Source organism: Pinus tabuliformis, chromosome 6, assembly GCF_031772625.1.
Source record: "Pinus tabuliformis cultivar Carrire ecotype Pingquan chromosome 6, CPIR1, whole genome shotgun sequence".
NCBI classification, from domain to species: Eukaryota; Viridiplantae; Streptophyta; class Pinopsida; order Pinales; family Pinaceae; genus Pinus; species Pinus tabuliformis.
This window is the reverse complement of record NC_142292.1, coordinates 352,731,848-352,740,830: the sequence shown is the minus strand read 5'-3', so window position 1 is coordinate 352,740,830 and position 8,983 is coordinate 352,731,848. Positions and strand designations below refer to the sequence as shown.

At 31.7% G+C, this 8,983-nt stretch overlaps 1 pseudogene; it reads right to left on the bottom strand.

Annotated features, from left to right (window-relative positions):
- Window positions 1-255: 255 nt before the first annotated feature.
- Window positions 256-2,426, bottom strand: LOC149258761 (proline-rich receptor-like protein kinase PERK1; annotated as a pseudogene).
- Between the last annotated feature and the right edge of the window lie 6,557 nt (window positions 2,427-8,983).

Below are 8,983 nucleotides of genomic sequence, written 5' to 3'. Positions count from 1 at the left end.
CCATATTAAAAATGCCATAGGTTAAATATATATAAAAAAATCTATAATTTTTTTTTCTTAAAATTTTTAATTTTCAAACATGCCCGTCAATATGATGGTTTTGAAAATGAATAGCAAATTGCACATGAAGTGGAGGTTTAAAACTAAAATGTATTTTACGGGTAAAAATGCGAAATACAGACATACGGGCGTCAAATTTAACCCCTAACAGATGTGATAATAATTTGAAGTCCTATAATCTAGGTTAAGTTAATGCTAATCATAATGTTCCTGACTTCCTAAGTCAATTTTTTGAGATTCTTCAGTGTCTTCATTATATTGGCTAGCGACACAGACAGATCCTCCCACTGAGACCTACAGAGTACTCTGCGGCAGACTGATTCCGTTGTGAAGAATGCCAGGAGGAACATCACCTTCCAAGACACGAACTATCTGAAAAACATAACTGCTGTCAGATCAGGTATTTCTACAACTAAATCCTCCCCAGAAATCATCATGATGTCATCAGTTTGAACCTTGAAGGAAAAAAAAACGTCTGAAGGTCAATAACTTATGCAAGCAAGGACTGTACCCGTTCCATACGCGAGCGGCTTCTTGCAGACTTTTGAATACAAGAAGCTGCACATGCAACTACCCGCATCATATCATTCACATTATAGTTGTTCTGTAGGCGGGGATCAACAAGGGCATCTAGATTGCCATCTTCCATTGCTCGAGCAAGCAAGGGTCGGGCCTACAGAGTGATAAAAAACTTAGACCACCTAGAATAAATTCTAACCTAAGTTTGCATGAAGATTTAAGCAGTCAAAACAGTATACAAATAAGTTCCGATTTGAAGTACTAACCGAATAGACTAGACTACTTTCCGGAAATGATAGAGTTAGATCTAGAGGCCGGCGGCCAGTGATCAACTCAAGCAGCACGACACCGAAAGAGAAAACATCAGATTTATCTGTCAGTTCCCCACTTGACGCATATTCTGGATCCAAATACCTATCCAGCCAACAATAGGGACTCAGAGCTCCAGTATAAAGGTACAAAAGGTATCTACAAAGTCAAAATGCACTGGAAAGAGATTTACCCAAAAGTCCCCTTAGGCCTTGTGTTGACACGAGGAGAACCTTCTGAAGCAAGTTTTGCAAGGCCAAAGTCTGCAATCTGTGACAAAAGATTATATCAGATTTCAGCATATATTGTGAGGTTTAACATACCATGAACATAAGGTTACCTTTGCTTCGAAGTTGGAGTCAAGTAGAATATTTGAAGCTTTGATGTCTCTATGAATTATCTTCGGATAACCTGCAATTTAGAACAATGTCAAAATATATAATAAAAGAGTGTTGAAGTAAGAAGACAAAAGCAATATAGCATACAGTCTTCATGTAGATAAGCAAGTCCACGAGCTGCTCCTATTGCAATCTTCAATCTAGTTGGCCACTTCATGCTAGGCTGACCTTCAGCTGCCATAAAATATAAACTTTATTGGAAATCATAGAAATTATACTTCAAGTGACTTTACTAGCATGAAGCAATTTGACATTTACTGAAATACTCTTTCCTCATATCTAAAAGGATACTAGCATTGATTCATCTTATCCAGAGATTTGTAAGCCTTTTGTTCTCAATGTTTTAAATGCATAACAGATCGAAGATTAAAATGGATCTATGCTACTTATTCAAAAATGCTTAATACTAGTATTTTTTTTTGTTAGACATTATGTTAAAATTTAAAAAATTAAATTGTGGGCTCTTTTCTGCGTTTCTTTAGCATTACACATGCACAAATGAAGTGTTGAAGGTCTCACCCAACGCAGATGTTGGAACAGCTCGCTTCTAGTCAAAATCATATGCATAATGATAAGTGAATAATGGAAGAATTGTTACACATATGACTTACCATGTAGATGGTGCTCTAGTGTATTATTAGGAACAAACTCATAAACAAGCAATTGTTGGCTACCAGCTATGCAGTAACCCAACAATGAGACAAGGTTGCGGTGATGCACACAACTGATTATTTCCACTTCTGCTTGAAAGCCACATTCTCCCTCGCTCCCACGAACTTTGAGCTTCTTCACCGCTATATTTTTGTTTCCTGGAAGAATGCCTTTGTATACATATCCAAAACCCCCCTGTCCTAATAGATTGGTCTCTGAGAAGCTATCTGTAGCAACCTCTAACTCTTCATAGGTGAATTTCTTTGAGATACCAAGACTAATGCCTGGAGGAGGAGGAGGTAAATGCTGCTGTGATCCTGGAAAAACAGAGCTTAAATCATCTCTACTGCTAAATACAGGTTGGGGAGGTGGAAGAGATTGCATGAATACAGAAGTTGGAGGAGGTAATGGCTGCTGTAATCCCGGAAAAACAGAGCTTAAATCATCCCCACTGCTAACTACAGGTTGGACAGGTCGAGGACACGGCATGAATACAGGAGGTGGAGGAGGAAATGGCTGCTGTGATGCCGGAAAACCAGACCTTGAATCATCTCCACCGTTAAATATACGTCGGGAAGGTGGAGGACATGGCATCAATATAGGAGGTGGACGAGGTAATTGCTGCTGTGATGCTGGAAAACCAGAGCTTGAATCAACTCCACTATTAAGTACGGGTTGGGAAGTTGGAGGATTTGGCATAGACACACAAGGTGATGGTTGAGGTTCAAACGTATTGCCAAGATGAATTGGATGGGATGGAGGTGAGGTAATTTTGACATCATTATTCCCCCAAATAGTGAATGTCTTAATGTCAGGAAAATAACGCAGGTATTGAGGTGTTCGCCCATAAAGGTCATCTGCACAATGTCGAAGAGAAGAGTTAACTGAAATATGAATTGCAGCAATTTCCTAAACAGGGAAAAATAATGCTACTCTATCCTTATTATTGAGTTGGAAGACTGTGTGAGATTCAAAACAATTAACTTTCTTGAGAATAAAGCTTCAGATCACTAAATATTTGACTACTTGAAGTTTTAAAGCTTTTGCCCAAAAAAATTATAGGAACACATTACTGTCAATTGATATGGTAACAGAGGCTGGGAGGAGTCTCCGCACAGGAAGAAGAATATATTGTTGCTAACCTAAATGTCAGCTAATTTGGGATTGCAGGCGATGGTATGTGTAAAGCAAAGTAATTTAGAAAATCCAGCTTATGCCAAAAGATAGTTGATCTATTATTGATAAAGAAAGTTTATACTATATTTTAAGATGGGTGTTATTATTCAATTTGTTATCTTGTCTAACTCTCTGAAATTCTTTAGACCAGATCTCCTCTGGCTCAAGGGAGGTTTTCGTAACTAAGAGTGTTGGAAACTAAAGCTATGAAGTGTAAAGTAAATTCTAGTAAAACAAGTTGTAAAGGTTCCACAAATAGAAAATTACTTGGTTATATTACACTAAACAAGAAAAACACACTTTCATAGAATAAAAAATAAACCATAATATAATATAAGCAACATCAAATAGCTATATATGCCATCAATTAAAAATAGTGAACTCTTCTAAACCCACTACTCATTGCCATTGCCTATGAAAGGGGCTCCCTAAAAATCTGTAGATCTATATACTCTGCATTATAAATTTGTTCATCCAAGTCAGTTTAAAACAAACAAATATATAAAATTGCTCTAACCAACTTAATTATAAATAAATAAAATTGTTCCCCCCAACCCAGTTTAAAATAAATAAATAAATTCAACTCAGTAAACTCAGTTTAAAATTAATAAATAAACTATCAACAAGTTGTTCCCATGATTTATGGGTGAAAGATTTTATAAAATTGAGTTGTTAAATTTATAAATGAAATAATCTCTTTTCAAGTGCATTTAAAAAAAAATAATTAAGTTTAAATTGTTTAATTTATATAATTTGAGTGTCCAGATATATTTTAAGATGTTGAATATATTTATACATTCAAAAAATATTTTAAATAACACAAGAAATAGTAGTTTTATTCGAAAGATTTTATAAAATTGAATAGTTCAATTTATAATTGAAATAATAATTTTCAAGTGCATTTTAAATTGATAATTTTTAAAAAAAACTTAAGTTCAACTTTTTTGAATAATACAAGAAATCATAGTTTTATTTGAAAGATTTTATAATATTGAACAATTCAATTTATAAATGAAATAATATTTTTTCAAGTACGTTTTAAATTGATAATTTAAAAAATTAAGTTTAAATTGTTTAATCTGTATAATTTGAATATTTAGATATATTTTAAAATACGGAATATATTTATACATTCAAAAAATTATTTTAAACAATAAAAAATCATAATTTTATTTGAAATTATATTTAAAAAAAATAAAAAAATAAATTTCAATCTCTAATTTAAACTAAACCTTATATTTTTTAACTAATTTGCATTTAACATAAAAAGATCTAACAGCTGAAAAGGCTCAGTGTTACTACATTAAATTGTGTTATATTTTGGTGGGCTCAATGCATATTCAACTCCCCAGGGTCTTTCATACACAACTATTTCTAATTTATATATTTCTTGAACCATGATTTCCTATTTGTAAGCCAGATTGTAATATAACATTTGTTTAAACTATCTGTCCTATATAGTAATGAAGTAATATTATAATATTACTTTTGTTTAGGCTATTCTTTCTTTCCATATATCTTATTCTTTGGCATAATATTATAATATAACTTTTGTTTAAATGATGTCTTTTAGTAATGGAAGAATATCATAATATTACTTAGGTTTAAAATATATGTATAAACAATATTATAATATTACTTTGTTTAAAATATTTGCTTTTTCACATAACATATTTTCATGACTTTGTTTATAATTATTTCAACACGATAACCAAGCAAATGGGATGTTGTGGAATAGTTTGGTATCGTAATCCATAATCAGACAGAATAAATGGTGAGATCTGCGTATCTCATCGAGTAGGCATAAAAAGAGTATATGTGTTTGAGAATTTTAACTCAGACAAAGACATTCTAATTATTTATATAAAATAATACAAAATAAAAGAAAATTAAGTGGTTATTTTAACAATTAATTTTGATTATATATTTATTTATATATATAAGTTTAGTATTCTGAGGTATTATATCTTTAATACTTACAACATATCCAAAATGTTATTATGGTTTTTTATAATGAACAAAATTAAGGATGTCTTTTTTTCAAAAAATAATATTATAATATTCATTTAAATTTAGTTATATTGATATATATATGTAATTATTTAATATTTTGTAATATTTTTTATTATGAAACTAAAAGGTGTTGATACATTTATTGCGTTTTTAATATAGTATGGAAGATATATTGTAATGTCTTGTTTTGTTAAGTCAAGAGGCTTATTCTATAGCCCAATATGATAGTGATGTGTAATTTTGTGGGTGCTCAATGTGAAGTTGACACTTGTCTTTTTAAAAAAATGGTAGATATAATAATAATAAAAAGTGTAATTTTGTGAAGTTGACACCTATCCCTTTAAAAAAAATGGTGGACATAATAAAAAAAGAAAAAGCAAATTGATATATATGTTTGGTTTATTTAATTAAAAGTATTATAAAACATCAATAATCTCATTCTAAGTGGCCATGCTAAAGAGGAATGGTAAAAATATTTCACTCTCAACCTTAACCATAAATAAAATATTTCAATGTCTATATGAACTAACATAATCTTCTATCAACTTAATAGAGAAATAAAGTAGTTTAAAAAAGAAAACTATATACAAATAATATAAATAGAAAATATTTTTTTTTATAGTTAAAACATTTTAAGCAGTGTATGCCCAAGTAAATTTTGAAGATATTGAATCTATTTTATACATTCACAAATGCAACTTAAACAATGAAAAATTACACTTGGTTTACATATTATATATAGATTTGGAGGGATTAAATCTCTTAAGATGGAAACTTTTTATTTAAGTTTTGCACTTATATATTATATTATAGATCTATCAAGCCTTTGGAGGGATTAAATTTGTTAAAGTGGAAACTTTTTATTTAAGTTTTGCACTTTAAAAGAGGTTTGAGCTTCAATAGATTTGATCAACTTTTGCTAGATCTGTGGTTAAGATGGATTTACACTGTTTATATAAACATTTTGACTCGACCAACTTGCATAACATAAAATAAATAATTAAATAATTAAATAATTAAAATAAAATTGAGATAAAATAATCAATTTATGGTTTGAGTAGGTTTTCACAACCCATGAATAATATTTTTGTGTAAGAAGGTATATATATATATATATATATATATATATATATATATATATATATACAAGTTTAGAGTTATCTATCTTACCTTTGATCTACCAAACACCGAAACAAATCAAGTCAATTGAGGTGCAAACCTCCCTAAAAAAAGATTAAAGTAATTTTTTTAATACATGTTTATAATATTTTCATTATCTATCATAGAATTAAACCATTAGTAGAAGAATTTTGAGATTTAAAATATATTTTTAAATAAAATAATAAAATAAGAGTTTTGAACTTTTAAAGTAAAAGAAATGAATTGTTTATTAATTGTATTTTCCATTTATCTACTCATAATTGACTTAAATGTCAAGTCTAAACACTTATTTCATAATTTCACAGTTAACGAGCATCACAATACACATTTTTAAGTGGGCCTACAGTAAAATTGAAAATACAAAACATGTTTTTAAATCTCGTTATAGGGCTAGTCAAACGTTAAGTGCAGACACTCATTGAATGCAGAGTTAGATTATGTATCCAATGAACGCCTACTCTTTGCACACTTTTGAGTGGACCAACACCAATACAAATTGAAAATATATGAAAAATCATGTTTTTAGATAACAAGTTTACTCAAGTGTGGAGTGTATGCACCCACACTAACACTTTTGAGTGGACCCACAAAAAATTGAAAATACATGAAAATGACATCTTTGAAACATGTTTTTCATGTATTTTGAATTTTTTTAGGTGTGGATCCACTTAAAGGTGCGCAAAGTGGGTGCCTAGTGCAAAGTGGTTGCCTACACTTGATATTTGCGTAAACTTATAAGAAAATCAATTGAAAATATGATAAAAACAATAGTTTTATTCCTTTTTTCTTTTTTTGAGGTGCTCATAAACTTTTAACACCCAAACCTCTATCATCCAAGATATGCCACCATGATGAGGAAACCAATCAGCACAATCCACCACAAAAAAAACAAGTGTAACCACCATCCAACCCAAAGGTTTTGAGATTCTCCCCTCCAAAATTTTTCATATAGCATAATTAAAGAAAACCTTCTAACAATGTGCCAATCTTTAAAAGTTGAAACCAACCTAGATCCATTTTAACTCTTGGATCTATCAAGGCTGAGAGGGATCAAATGTCTCAAAGTGCAAATCTCATTTTTAAATGCAAAATTTGAAAAACAAATTATGCCTTAAGAGATTTTATCCCTCTAAACGCTTGATAAATCGAAAAATTATGATAACTGATTTAATTATTAGTAATGAGTAATTAGTAATTATTTATTTTATTATTTTATTTTAATTATATTTTAAAGTAATTTTATGGATCAAAATATACTTTAAAACATCTTTTCCATACCAAACTGAAAACACACCGCGCACTATCATTATAGAAAACTCCCAACTTAAAAAAACATGTAATCAAAACTATATACAATTTTTTTCATAAAAATATTGCGGGGTAATAATGTAGATCCACATCAATTGTTGTATTGAGTTTGTTTGCATGGTATGGATGCAAGCCTTTCCAAAACGAATGCTTTTCTATACTGAAAATACTATTCCCTCCACTAAAAGCTCAGCCAATACTAAAAATATGAGTTATTTTTAGTGTAATTTTTTGGACTTGCTGGTGTCAGAATTTGGTGAAAAAATTTGAGGTGAAATGTTGATTTGTGTTATTTGAACTAGTTTTCTTGACTGTATCTATCAAACTTGTGATTTCAATAAATTCCAGCTTCAATCAATTCTGGTGAAAAAAATTGAGGTGAGATCTTGATTTGTGTTATTTGAACTAATTTTTTGACTATACCTATCAAACTGGTGATTTCAATAAATTCTAGCTTTAATAAATTCCGACTAGATTAAGCAACATCCTCAAACACTATTTGAAATAAATAAAAGATTTGGTGAAACATTTGTGGAGGCTGCCACTCCATAGGTCATGTAATTGGGCAAGCTGAACAAAATTTAGGTCGGACTACACTTATAATATTCTTGTTATAATGCTACCTGATGCTTCCATATTTTCACTACTGATCTGAAAATGACCAAAAACAAATCATGCAGAAGGTTACAGAGAAACATACCTTCGCGAGGGTTAGATGGGTTCGGATGGTACCGCCCAGAACTCCTCCTTTGCTTCTGCCAGAGGCAGCATGCTACGATGACGCAGGCCAACGCAACTCCAGCCACACCGACCACCACAATCTCAATAATCAAAATACTGCTGTTGCTGAGTCCTGTGGGAGATGTCAAAGCTGCAGATCCAGATGATCGAGGTGGAGAGGACGACTGCATGGTGGGTGGTGGTGGTGATGGTGCTGTAGACAAAGTAGATATACAGATCAATCCCTCCACTCGTCCGTGTGCTCCTCCACTCTTGATTAATCTCTACACTCGTCTGTGTGCTCCTTCACTACTGATTTGGTCACAGGCTCCATGACCAATGCATCGTAGATTTAGTGTTGCTGAGTCGTGTAGGGGATGTTAAAGTTGGAGGTCCAGATGACCGTGGTGCAGAGGACGACTGCAGGGTGGATGGTGGTGGTGCTGTAGAGAAAGTAGATATACAGATCAATCCCTCCACTCGGCTGTGTGCTCCTCCACTCTTGATTTGGTTACAGGCTCCATGACCAATGCCTTGTAGATTTCACACAACTGTACATATACACAGTGTATATACAGCCTTGGAGAGTCCCCACCCTTCAACCCTTGTGCCTGCGTCGAATGTCTGCTTTATGTCGATGGTCTGTATTTATAGGTGAACTACTGCAA